This window comes from Rattus rattus, chromosome 16 (genome assembly GCF_011064425.1).
Source record: "Rattus rattus isolate New Zealand chromosome 16, Rrattus_CSIRO_v1, whole genome shotgun sequence".
In the NCBI taxonomy this organism is placed as follows: Eukaryota; Metazoa; Chordata; class Mammalia; order Rodentia; family Muridae; genus Rattus; species Rattus rattus.
In genome coordinates this window covers 37923535-37937661 of record NC_046169.1, presented here as the reverse complement: position 1 = coordinate 37937661, position 14127 = coordinate 37923535, and the positions used below count along the sequence as shown (strand labels likewise).

The 14127-nt window shown below is 50.2% G+C and overlaps 1 protein-coding gene across 3 annotated transcripts in view; it reads left to right on the top strand.

Moving 5' to 3' along the window:
• The window catches only part of Cit (citron rho-interacting serine/threonine kinase), a 158408-nt gene that overhangs the window by 46283 nt on the left and 97998 nt on the right, over positions 1–14127 (top strand). The gene's annotated exons all lie outside the window — the stretch shown is intronic.

Genomic DNA, 14127 nt, shown 5'->3' with positions numbered 1-14127 from the left:
GTCAACTCGGCAGCAAGCACCTTCACGTGCTAAGCCTGTCCACCAGTCCAGAATTGTTGGATTTTTATGCTCCACTTTTGAGGAATGTGAAGCTTTTCTCTCAGATAGGCTGACTATGCATCCTTGAGATGACGTATAACCTCGTCTTTATTTGATAGCTGAGGGAATTTGCTTCTCTCTCAGCTCCCACGTTACTTTTTCCCTGTCAGTGAAGGATGGCGTCCTTCACTAATTCCTCTCCAATGCTAAGCACCTACTATGTGCCAGGGCTCTGCTAAGCATCTTACTGCCCCTCTGCTCCTCCCTAGACTTCCAGCGAGTCAGTCCCTAGAATGAATCCCACACATACTGCCATGAGCTCTTAGGGAGGTCGCAGATCTTTTAGCTGCCTATGGTAGGCATGGAGTTTATGCCCTTCCTACTCCTGCCTTTTTACTTTTTATCTTGTTTGTGAAGGCTGTTGTTCTGTGTTTTAAAGATAGGGTCTCACCATGTAGCCTGGGCTGTCCTCAAATTTATGATCTTCCTGCCTCAGCCTCCCAAGGGCTGGTATTATAAGTGTACACTACCATACTAACTAAAACTGATCTCTTCAGGTTTTTATTGTTTTGAGACTGTTGGAATGCTAGAAATTTTGAGTGATACAAGGAGCTGGAAATACGGCTCAGCAGTTAGGAGCACTTGTTGCCCTTGCAGAGGACCTGAATTACATTCCCGGTGCCTATATAGTAGCTAAGAATGGTCTCTAACTTAACTTCAGTTCCGGGAGATTCACCTCCTCTTCCTGCCTCCTTGGATATCAGTCACGTGTGTGACACGCATACATACAATACATGCAAGCAAAACACACATACATACAAAATAAAAAATAAATCTAAAAGACCTAAGTGACGGAGACAGTTGTAGTACCAAAAATGTCTCCCGACCCCTCCTTTTATGAGTTTCTTATTTAACTTTCCGGAACATTCTATGGTAATATAAAATACCATTACCCCGTGTCCTTCTGACCCCGTCTTTGTTCTGCGTCTCAATAACTTAGGTGTTCAGCCGGGCAGGCTATTTCTGTGGTCGTTGAGAAGAGTGAAGCCAAGGCCTCTAGACCCTCCTTCTCCCACGGCTGTTTCTTGTGGACAGCATTTGTCTCTCTCCCAAACAAGACTGAGTCCCTCATAGTGCTAACACTCGCCTCCTAATCCTATACTTGAGCGTTTTGCCTGTGGTCCAGTGTGCCATGTGGTGTGGTCACTCGCTTGGCCTTAGCCTTTCAAAGCTGCTAGGTTCAGAGTTCCTATTGCCCAGCCAGGTCTCTGGAAACGCTTTGTCTTGTCAGCTACTGTGAAGAGGATGCAGGCGAGCCTCTTTGTAGACTTGGTTGATCCTGAAATGTGTCCCTCTGCCAGACTCCTGGTCAGTGTAGGAACAAGAGGAAGCAAGGAAGAGGAGCTGAGGCCCCCGGGTATCAGCTCTCAGCAGCCGGGAGCAGGAGGCCAGCGGGAGGGTGGGTTGCTAAAGAGCATCCAGGAACTTAACTAGCCAGAGCGAGGCAAAGGAAGGATGGAGAGAAGCTGGCAGGACTCGGCAGCCTCTTAGGGAATATGCAGTGGGTATGTATGCGTCTCCTGGGGGCTGTTCTGCTTTTACAGAGTAAGTGATGAAGAGGGGAAGTAGGCTAAAAGGAGCTAACTGCTTATGAATTAGGATCATAGGCCTTTTCTCCTACAGTTTGGCGTTTGGAGGCCACATCGGCAATATTAAAAGTATATATTCTACATTATAAATGCCGACAACTTATTCCAGAGAAGACTGCAGTGTTAAGATACAGGAGTGTTGCAGTCTGGGTGAAGGGGATTTCTGGTTCAGGAAATAAAAGTGCTGGTTCGGAGTCAAAACAAGGGAATCTTAGTCTGTTGCTGAAGGAAGGGTGACTTGGAAATCTTGGCTTCCTGGTGGCCTAGTGAGAAGAGTCACTCGGACCATTAAGGGAGTCGGGCTTCATGAAGGGTAGAGGTCTAGAAAGATTTGTTCTCGAAAGACTTGGTTTTCCACCCACTGACTTTTGGGGATTTTCCTTACTATATTTCTCATAAATAAGGCCCCTTGTGATGTGATGGACCATGTCCTCTGGGGTTTGCCCCTCCACGGGTCTGCGTTTTCTCTGTGCCCCTCAGCCCAAGCCCCAGATTTCCACTGGATCAGTTCTGAGATAAGAGAATGCTTTTCCGTGGAGATGGGAACAGATTTGTCAGGGAACCCAGAAATGGGAGTTCCCCCCACCATTCAGCTCTTGCTCGCTCGCTGAAAGCCCTTTCATAAACAAGCAGGCATGGAGATGATTTGGCCGGCGATTCAAAATTATATTAAACATCTGGGACTCTGTTCAGCAGCCAACTCTCCAATCAATTCTGTGAAGAGTGCTGATTGCATTTATGCTCATCTTCTGAGGGTGAAGGTTGGCTAGAACCAAAGGGGGAGCCACAGGAGATGACAGCATTGAGGACAAAGCAGGCAGCACAGGTGGTCGGCGGCTGAGGCTTGGGAATGTTTTCCCATGTGTTACTTCAGAGACAATGACTACAGCCAGTGTTTTGCACCCTGGTGGTGGATACCCAACTGCAGCACTCAGAGTTGGAGACCCCAGACAACCCTTCCTGACTTACAAAGGGATGTGTGCAAAAGACTGGCCCCTGGGCGTGAGTGCTCGGTAACCCTTGAGGCTAAAGTCTGTCCGTCCTACAGAAGACAGCTAAACTGCTTCATGGGCAGGCTGGCCTTGCTGCACAGCCCTCTGGGAGCAAGGACAAGAGCCAGTTGGGTGAGTGCCTGCCAAGTCTGGATGCGGGCATGGAGAAGAGGAGGTGTGGAGCTGGGACCTTAAAAGTCCTGCCTCCTAGTGAGCCGTGGCCAGTGACCGCTCAGCTCTCTGGAGTGCAGTGAGTCCCTCCTTGTGCAGGGTGCATTTGTCTAATTCTTCTGCCTTGCAGGAAGGCGGAGGCAGGGTAGCTGCTCCCTACCTAGGACAGGACAGAGAATAAATGACCTCCCCTCTAGCAGTTGGACACAGCTTTGTTGAGGAGTGGGAGACATACAGAGTCCATGAGTACAGTTTAAACTTGGTTATGCACATAACACATGAAGTCAGCACCAGACTTAAGACGAACAAACCCATCACTCCCAGGACTCTCCATGGTCCTCCCTGACCCCACCCTGACCCCTCCCTTTTGTCTTTCCTCATCCCTTCCTTTGTCCCTAGCAATGACAGAGCTGACCTCGAGCATGGTGGGTAGTGGAGCTTATATATCCTAGAGTTGATGTAAACTGAATCAGTCACTCAGTGTGTCCTGTCCGCCATCTCTTACCCCACACTGTTCTCAAGTTCCTCCTGCTGAGGCGAGGTCCCCAGTTCACCGCTTCTTACTGTTGGGGTTGGTTGTCGGTCTCTCACTGCCACTGGACATTTGGGTTGTCTCCAGGTTTCTGCCCCTGCAATATGATTGGTCTTATCACATGGGCATCGGTTGTCAGACGCATGTCTTCATTTCTTTCTCTGGTCTTCTCTGGTCTAAACAGGGTTGGAGGAGTGGTCAAACCAAATGGTACACATGTTTACCTTTCAAAGGGGACACCAACCTTGTCCAGGGCAGTTCCTCCATTTTACAGCCTCGGCAACAGTGCCCGTGATACTCACTAGTTCTCCGAAGGGTGGGACCCAGAGCCCCTTGTGTCTCGGGATGCAGTCAGCTGTGGAGATGAGCCTGAGTTGCCTCCCCCACCATCCCGAGGTCTGGGGTGGATGACTCGGCTGGTAAAGTACGTGTCTCAGGGTGACCTGAGCTTAGACCCCAGCTTGATGTAAAAAGTGACTCCTGCCATCCCAGTGCCGGGGAGGTGGAGACAGGAGGATCGCCAGAGTACGCGGGCCAATCAGTCCAGTCCACCAGGATTAGTGATAGACTCTGCTTCAAAAACTAAGGTGGAGGGGCTGGGGATTTAGCTCAGTGGTAGAGCGCTTACCTAGGAAGCTCAAGGCCCTGGGTTCAGTCCCCAGCTCCGAAAAAAAAGAACCAAAAAAAAAAAAAAAACTAAGGTGGAATGTGATTAAGGAAGAAACTGGGCATTGAACACACACACACACACACACACACACACACACACACACACACACACACACACTGTACCCATAATTACATATACCCAAATATAGCACACACATGAAATCCTCTAAACATTCATATGTACACGGTCTCTCTCTCTCTCTCTCTCTCTCTCTCTCTCTCTCTCTCTCTCTCTCTCACACACACACACACACACACACACACACAGAGTCATGGCATTGACTTGAAAAGAAACCACGCCATCAATCCTTAGGACACCCTCACAGTCTGTGTCGTCTCCCTTACTCAGCAGGGATAGACAAGCTTGGAGCTTACTCTTCGGCTCCTGGCAAAGTTAGCTCCCCTGGCCCCCATCAGGGAACAATGAAAACACTGCAGTGTCTCGAAACACACCAAACGCGTAACAGTGCATGAGCTCACATTGATGCCAGGAGGAAAGGTCATTGGTCACTCCTCGAGGAGCTGAGGCCCCTACTTCACGTTTCTTTCTTTCTTTTTTTTTTTTTTAAAGATTTATTTATTTATTATATGTGTAAGTCCACTGTAGCTGTCTTCAGACACACCAGAAGAGGGCATCTGATCCCATTACAGATGGTTGTGAGCCACCATGTGGTTGCTGGGAATTGAACTCAGGACCTCTGGAAGAGCAGTCAGTGCTCTTAACCGCTGAGCCATCTCTCCAGCCCCCCTACTTCACTTTCCTGACGTTGTTAACCCGGTGTCGCCCTGTCTTTCTCTTTGAGTGTGTTGATGGGCTAGTGAGTGTGAGGAGAGGAAGAGCGTTGAAGACCACCTTCTGGCAACCACTTAGGAAGTAAATGGCTCAGAGATAATGGCCACTTTGGATGTAGAGCCCATCAGGTGGAAGACCGGAGAGAACTTGCTGGTGAGGATCTGGGTGGCATCAAACTCAGGGACCAATTTTACACATCACAAGAAGTGAGGCCAGGGGCTCTGTGCTCCAGAGTGTCATGTGACAGCGAGTTGACAACCCATCCTTGGTGATGCTCACAGGAAAAAAAATGCACACGAACACCCAGAAGGCCCCGGGTTTATCTGTCAATCAACAAGAAACACCTTACATGATGCTCTAAGGAAACTGGCCGCCAAGTCTCGAAGGTGAGAAATTCTGCAAGGTTCATAGACAAATACATTCTTTTTCCTCTAAAGGCAGAAGAGTGCAGGTTAAAAGAGACATCAAACACATCAGAACCCGAGCCTGCTGGTTCGTGGCCTAAATACAAAGGCATCTTTTGAATCACGTGGGGAAAGTGGGCAGTTTGTCATGGTGGGTGTGGTAGAGTCCCCGTGTCTTGTTTTTTTTTTTTTTTAAGCACTATAATACATCTATGTATGTGTGTTTTTGTATGTGCATGTGTGCCTGCGTGATGTCCGTTCCACGGTGCATGTGTAGAGCTCAAAGGACAAAGAGAAAGGAGGAAGAGACAGGAGGGAGAGGGAGAGAAGCCATGGCAGGACAATATGGTGGGTGACGTTAAGATTCCACACTGTACCTTACAGGTTGTCACAAATGTTCTCAAGGGATGGATGTGTACTGGGTTTTGTATGTTTAGGGGATTTATATGTTTGGGCAATTATATCTTATCAATTGGATCTAAGGTTATTGTGTTGTGTGTTCTTTTATGTGATGGTTTGCGTGTAGGAAAGTGAGCTGCGACGTGGGTGTTAGGGACTGAACCCCAGTCCCCTGAAAGAGCAGCCAAAGCCCTCATCTGCTGAGCCATCTCTCCAGCCTGATTTTTTTTTTAAACTTTGAGTACACTGTGGCTGTCTTCAGACACACCAGAAGAGGGCACCAGATCCCACTACAGATGGCTGTGAGTTCCTGGGAATTGAACTCAGGACCTCTGGAAGAGCAGTCAGTCCTCTTAATCACTGAGCCATCCTGCCAGCCCTCCCCCCCCCACTTTTAAATTTTAACTATCTATGTGTAGGGGTGCACTTATTTGTGTTGGTTGTGTGCACATGTGCGTGTAGGTGCCTGTACAGGCCAGAAGAGGGAGTCAGATGCTCTAGATCCAGAGTTACAGGTGGTCGTGAGCCACCAGATGTAGATGCTTGAAGCCGAACTGTGGTCCTTCGGGCCATGTGTTCTTAATGACTGTTCGTCTCCCCAGCCCCTAAGCACTTAATGTTAAGGAGACTCTGAGGAGGACCGTGGCCTTTGCGGGTAGAGTAGGTCAGAACACACAGATCCTGAGGTTCATGGCAATCACCACCTGAGGGGATATCGGCCAAGCCGTTAGCGTGGCTGTTAGCTGGCAGGTGCCAGCATTCTTTAGACTGATCAATTGATGGCCGCTCATTTTCCTGTGCTAGCTTCCTTATTTATCTCAAAGACAGCATGGTAAAAAATTGATCACCAAAACAGTGTTACCTTAAAGTCTATTTCTGGCTCTTTGGGGAGTCAAAGGGATGAGGTCTCTCTCTTTTTTTTAACTTAAGGCTGTCACAAACTGGTTGTTGTGCTCTGTCGGTCAGGTTGTCCTCACTACTCTGTGCCCCAAAGAGCGGAATCGGGGTGGGTCTGAGGCTCTAGGCAATGGGCTCTCTTCTCGTGGGCCGTTCTACAGTGTGTATTGGTGAGCTGTTTCGTTTGCGCACCCCAGGACTTCACTTCCTTGCCTGCATTGTTCCCGTGAGAACTCAGGTAAAGCTGTCTTTCGAATCTCTCCCCCTCCAGCCATTCTCTCTTAGGAAGAACCTATGCCTGGGTGTTTCTGGGGTGCCTGCTGTCCATGTCCTCCCTCTGGAGTTCGTACACACACACACACCCCACCCCACCCCACCACACCACACTCACCACCCCACCCCACCCCCAGTGCGGCCGAGTGTGCGGTTGTTTTTGTTGACTATTACAGACCTGTCCATCTTGGGCACAGTTCTAGCACCGACCCCTTCTGGCCACGAAAGGTTGCATCTGTGCAGTCCACTAAGACTCCCCCTGATATTATCGTCAGTCCAGGGCTCCCTCTTCAAGGTCAGCCTTCCCCATGGCTCTCTCCGGCCTGCACTCCAGCTACTGGCATTTTAAAGCCCTGCTCTTCCCCACTCCAGTTCACAAAGGTAGCTTTTAGCCAGCTCTTGAGAGTCCATCCCCTCCAGCACCCTTAGCCCAACCAACCGACCTCTTAGTGATGCAGATGGCTCCCTGCCTCTCACCAGCTCCCTCCCTCTCACCAGCTCAGAGCTTCCTTTGAATCTTCCTTCCTAAGGATGTGCTTTGTCCATCAGGGGCATGGAGTGAACTGAAAGCATCTCTGATTGTAGCCCATTAGTTGAACATTATCAAGTGCTCACTGCCGTCCAGACAGGGTTCTGATTTGTGGCGTTATCACACCCTTTACTTATGCCTTTGTCCTTTGTGACACGGCGCTTGCCACATGCAATTCAGTACAATATCTGTCAGTCACTCAGATGGATGATTAGATTAGGCTTAGCCCCCTTGCTCTCTTTGCTTCTCTCTCTCTCTCTCTCTCTCTCTCTCTCTCTCTCTCTCTCTGTCTCTCTCTGTCTCTCTCTGTCTCTCTCTCTCTGGAGACAGTGTCTTGCTGTGTAGTCCTTGTCAGCTTTGTAACTCTTGGTTCTCCTGCCTCAGCCTCCTCAATTGTGGGAGTCACCTGGCTTTTCCTTTTTCTTCCTTTCTTGAAAGATACTGGTTCTTCATGACCAGATGAATACTCTGACGGATATCCTGACTGGAGTTTCATAAAAGTGGTGTGTTGCATGGAGTGACACATTAAGTCTGAGAAATTAGCCCACACCCTGGGTTTCTGTCACGCATCCCTCCAACAGAATCCATATTAAACACTGACTAGGGGTGGCGGGGCGACGCTCTGATAGGCGTTCAGCCGTGCGCACATGCCAGCTCTTCCATAGCCCACAGGAGACTCCCCCACAGACAGCTAGCACCAGTAGACCAAACCAAGACCATCTTATGTGTGGCTGTAGAAAAGCTAACGGTGGGAACAGAGAGCCCGGCAGGCCATGAGCCGGGAGGGCAAGGGCACACGCCTCTTACTTCACTGCTGTTTAAAAGAAAACAACAAACTTTCCCTCTAACACTTTTAATGAATGTCAGGATTAGAGAGAGGAGAGGGAAGGAGAAAGAGAGAGACATGGAAGGAGAGGGGATTTATAAAGGGAAATTTAGGTACAGCTCTTGAAATAGCCTTTGTTTCCGAGAGCCTTGTTCTGTCTTATAACTGGGGGTGGGGTGGGGCTCCCCTCAAAGTTACCTCTGCCACTAAGGAGAATGTGCCCGGCCACAACCTCAAACATGTCGGTTTGTTTTTAAAAACACGGGGAAATTTTTCTCCTGTGTTTTAATGTATGGCTTCGTATGTATTCATCATTAGTGTGGTGGGCATGTTGCATGAAGAGAGCCAATGACACCATGACAGCGAACCGGGAAATAGTCACATAGGTACTCATTAACATATTTTTCAGACAGAACAATCTTAACTTTAAAGCCTTCTCATTCGATCCAAACGTCCAACACTCCCTTCGGCAAGGTCCGACCTAGAGCCATTCAGACATATATTTGCTCATGAAACATTCACAGAGTACCTGCTACACGCCAGCAGTGTAGCACCACACGGAGTGCTGGGGCAGTCAGCGTAAACGTAACACTGGTCATCAGGATTTCAGTGAGGTACTAATTCTTTTTTTTTTTTTTTAAAGCCAAACAGAAAATAGTTTATTTATATGTGTGAGTGAGTGAGTGTGTGTGTGAGTGTGTATGTGTGAGTGTGTGTGTGTGTGTGTGGTGTGGGTGCTACAGTGCAGCCATCTGTGAACATGCGGGAGTCGCAGGGCCACCTTCAGCAGTCAGTTCTCACTACGATCTTTTGAGGCAGGGTCTCTCGCTCCTGCTGCTGTGCTGCGCTCTGCAGGTCACCTCACCTGGGAGCTTGTTGGTGTTCTCCTGTATCCATTCCTCTATCCCTCACAGGAGAGCCGAGAGAGTGTATGTGGTCCTGGAATCTGAACTCTTGAGTTGTTAGGTTCCCATGGCAAGCATTTCCCACTGAGCTCTCTCCAGCCTCATCCTCCCCTCCCAAAGTGTATAAAGGCCAACAAACCAAACCGAACCAAAACATTTCCATGGAGCATAAGGAACTATTCCCTGCTTCCTGCCTCTCCCATCAGTGTGGTGTCCTACACGTAGGCTTTGGGCTTGTGCTGGGGTGGTGGTGGTGGTGGTGGTGGTGGTGGTGGCGGTGGTGGTGGTAGTGGTTTGTTTTTTGTTTCCATATGTATCAGAAGTGATGTAGTTCACTGAAGGGAGACTACAGAGGGGACTGGGGTATGCCACACCTCTCCTTTGGCTTGGCTTCAAGAGGGCAGGAGAGGACCCGGGCTGAGGTGAGCTTGTGCGTGGCCTTTGTGGGAGCATGCTCTCTTGGCTGAGTGAAGCTCAGGCAATGGAGGGCTGGCAGCCCGCCCCCTTCCATATGCTGCTCTCTGGGATCCCATCCCTCGCTGTTACTCCCTGTGGTCATCAAACTGTTTCCTGGGTGCCAGAGGGTGATGGGTGGGTCATCTTCCATGCTGACAGTGGCGTAGTTTCCACCTAAGAGGGGCCGCTAGGCTGACCTGTCGTCCTGTCTAATGGACGTATCCAGACCCCACAGTGTTGTTTTAGGATTAAGTATCCTGGTGTTAAGCCTTTTCATTCTCTGAGTGTCTCAGAACTCCAGTGCCTTCCATCTCCCTGCTGCCACGGGGTGGTCTACAGGAATTCCCCGAGCTGGGTGCCTGTGAATCACCTAGGGTGGGGCTGGGCTGGGAGCCTTTCTAGCCAGCTGACCTTGCTGAGCCTGCCTCTACAGAGAGAGCACACTCTTCAGGTCTCGCCGGTGGTCACTGAGCTTTTCCTCGGCTCTGTTTAACCTACTGACCTGGTTTCCCTTCTGTGGTAAACAGCTGGACAGTGGCAACTTTAAGGATGGGAAAGATTTATTCAGCTCATGTTTCCACCTTACAATCCACCACCGCAGGGGCGTTGAGGCACGAGCTTGGAGCAGCCAGTCACATCACGTGCACAGTCATGAGCAGAGAGAATGTGCATGTATGTGCTGCTGCTCAGGTCATGTCTCTTATGCAACTCAGGGCCCTAGACCCAGGGACTAGGGCCATCCGTTTTAGGCTGGGGCTCCTTACATCCACCATCAATGAATGTTATCCGGAGAACCCCTCAGGCTAGCCTGGTTTGGACAGTCTCTTTTTTTGTTTTTTTAAAGATTTTATTTATTTACTTTATGTATATAAGTACACTGTAGCTGTCTTCAGACACACCAGAAGAGGGCATCAGATCTCATTACAGATGGTTGTGAGCCACCATGTGGTTGCTGGGAATTGAACTCAGGACCTCTGGAAGAGCAGTCAGTGCTCTTAACCGCTGAGCCATCTCTCTGGTCCCGGGTTGTAAACTTTAAATTCAGTAACAAGACCTTACCCTTCTGGATCCCTTTCAGATGTTCTCGGCTCCCCATCCTTGGGTTAGAATGCTGACTGACTTCTGTGCTACAGCAGTAGGTACTCTACTCTCTCCTCTGCTTTGTTTTTGCAGAGTCTCACTGCATAGCCCTGGCTCACCCTGAACTCACAGTTTCCTTGCCCTAGCTAGGTTTCTGGTGTGTGCAGTCGGCCTGTCCCTTCGGGTCCCTTACCTCCTCGCCCTGGCATGTTCTGAGGATGCTCTAGAACTCCTGGTCTGCAGACTATGGGGATACACCATGCAGCTGGCTTAGCTGCTCTTAGGCTTCAGAGAGCTGGCTCTCTCCCCACAGTCCCAGGTTCACTCTCTGTGGAAGAAGGGTAGTCCTCCTGGGTGGAGTGTGTTCACACGCTCTCTCCACTCGTGTGTGTGCTGCTACCCGTGTTCAATTTCCATAGTTCTAGCACTACACACATAGCCAGGCTGCCCCCATTGCAGTTTCTAAGAAACCACTGAGCTCTTCCCTTCTAAAGGGCCTGGATAAGGGGGTGGGCATCCTCATCCTGCCGGGGGGGGGGTGTTCACTCATTTCTGGGACACTTCTTTGGCTTTGAGATCGTGCTTTTGATGTTGTGTGAACGCAGCCCCAGAAACCCTTGTTTGCAGAAGATCCTGTTCTGGTAGAGGTTGACGCCTGCTTTTAACCTGTGCTATGAGTCCTCCTCTCTCACCTTGAAAATTATCTGACCCTCTTTCTTCATGGATTCCTCCCCCTCGGTGCTGAGGATTGAACTCAGGGTCTCGCCCATGCTAGGAAGCACTGAACAATACTCTCAGCCTTGTGTGCGTAAAGTGCATGTGTGTGTGTGTGCATGTGTGTGTGTGTGCATGTGTGTGTGTGTGTGTGTGTGTGTGTGTGTGTGTGTGTGTGTGTGTGTGTGTGTGCATGTGTGTGTGCCTTGTGTACATGTGCGTGCAGATGTGTGCTTCTGCACATGGAGGCCAGTGGACAGTCTCGGGTGTCATTTCTTAGGTACCATTCACCTTTAAAAAAATGGCAACCATGTTTTCTGTGTGGTTTTGTCTGCGTGTGTGCCCGATGCTGGTGGAGACCAGAAGAGGGCGGCAGCTCCAAAGGTGGAGACACAGATGCATCTGAGCTGCCGTGCGGATGGCAGAAATTGGACCACCATCCTGGAGGGTAGAAAATGCCCTTAACCACAGAGCCACCTCTTTAACCACTCTCCTTTCTCTTTCTGTGACGTGATCTCGCCCTGGCCTTGGGCTCCCTGTGTAGGCCAGGCTGGCTAGCCAAGGAATGCCAGAGATTCTCCCACCTCCGCGGCTCAGCTCGGCCCTGGTGAGGAGTCTGTACCATCCTGCTTGGCTTTATTTATTTGTAACCCGTGGGGATCGAACTCGTGCCCTTACATTTGCTGAGCAAGCGCTTACCAGCTGACTCAACTCTCCGACCTCCCACATCACCAGAGACCGAGTCTCACGAAGTTCCCTGAGCTCATCCTCTGTAGCCCAGGCAGGCCCTCTTCCTGTCATCCCCCTGCCTCGGCCTCCTGAGTGACTGGATGGCAGGCTGGTGCTGGCAGCCCGAGCCTCTTTTCTAATCTTGACCACATTAATGCTTTGAGCATGGCAGAGTTTTACAGATGAGCCTTATTTTATAGTACAGAAATTCAAAAATCATAATTACTTCACTGAGGGTGGCTCCTACCTCTCTATTAATCATCCTCCTCACACAGAAATGGAATTCTATTTTAGTCTCCTACAGATAAATTAGTCTATAGTGGAAAGGGATTCAACTTGTGCGAGGAATTAACCACTATGATAGAATTAACACAAACATTCACCTTGGTGTGCCTGTGCTTTGTATAGCAGAGACTGACTACTCAAGGCAGATGCCGCGCTGTCTCACTGGACTCCGCCACATCACGTACTGTATGCCGGCAGTGATAACGGCCACAGGTCACCTTCATGGGTGTTTACTGTATTGGAGAAGCCATGCTAAGCACCTTGCATAGATTCACCTGGCAGCCAGGTGCCGTGGGGGTGCACCTGTGAGCCCAGTGCCCTGGAAGCAGAGGCAGGGGAATCACAAGTTTGAGGCCAGCCTTCACTGCTTAGGGACACTCTTTCAAAACCAGAAATGACCTCACCACCAGCTCCCTCAGTGCCTACAGAGGTTGAGTGCCTGTCCCAGGATCACAGAGCTGGAGTGGGTGAAATTGGGAGCCAGTTCAGATTACAAGCCCCGAGCCATCATCGGCCACCATGCTCCTGTATCTGAGTCTCCCACATATTTCCATCAGTGACTTCCCCGTCACTATCTGGCTTTCCTTATCTTGGGATGGAAACACTTCCTTTTGATCCTCATACATTGTAATTTCTGTATTTCAGTTTTAGTCATTGACCGTGCATTGGGTGAGCATGGTCAGGTCAGGTTTGTTGTTGATGTGCATGCACTCGGGATGTGAACCCCTGCTTTCAGCCCCAGTTCCCCTCCCATAAGCTAATGTTTAAAGCATTAAGCCTGGGTCTGACTCCAGCAGGGAAGAGAGAACAGCTTGGAGGTGTTAGATAATTCTCTGCTAGTGCACATTCTACATTCTCTGATCTTCTCTTTCCCACCTCACCTCCGTGCACTTGAAGCTCTGAGACTGTTCTTTTGCATCTCCCAAAAGCACCCGCCCGCCCCTCCGTGTTCACCTCTCTCTCCTCCGCACCCCTCTGTCACCTCCATTTACTTCTCTGCCACCACTTTGTCTGTTGTCCTCGGGGAGGCTTCAGCTACAGCCAGATCTCTTTGAGTCTGAAGACTCAAATGCTGCTCACTTACCCGGCACAGAAAACTGTTCGGAAAACAAGAGGTTAAAAGAGAAGTCTGGACCGTGAAGGGCTGTGACAACTGTCCTAGGGGGAGCTCTAGCGAGCCCTGGTGGGCAGTGACTCATGCTGCTCCGTCACTCAGATCGGCATTGGCCCCTGCCACGCAGGCGGCCAGGTGGGGTTACCGCCAGAGCGCGGCGCACTGAGGAGTGGGGAGGTGGGAGCATGCAGCCTGCACTGCGGGGGATGTGATGCCGGCTTGCCAACTTCCCCCTGCCTGGTCCACTGCGGACGCCCCAGCCTGCAACCATGGTAACACTTCTGACTGGATATGCCCCTGGGAGCCCCCCACGATGGGCAGCCTCCTGGTGACTGATGGACAGCCGCTCACACGCCTGAGTGAGAGAGCCTAGTAGGTCTGCAGGCAGCAGAGACGATGTGATTCCACCCCCACCCCCCAGCTGGGAGTCATGCCATAAGGAGGTAGGAGCCTTGCCACAGATGTGAGTCTGTGGGTCTCTGTGTCCCTGCACTGGTGCTGGGTGCCGAAAATCTGCAACTTTATTTGGCTGTCTTTTGATTATGCTGGTTGAACTGCGGAGGATTCTATGGGCAGGGTTGTGTTGGGGGTGGGGGAGTGGGAGGGAGAGATAATGAACTAAAAAACAAAAAGTGGTTAATCGGATCTCTGAGTAGACTCATCGGGCTATG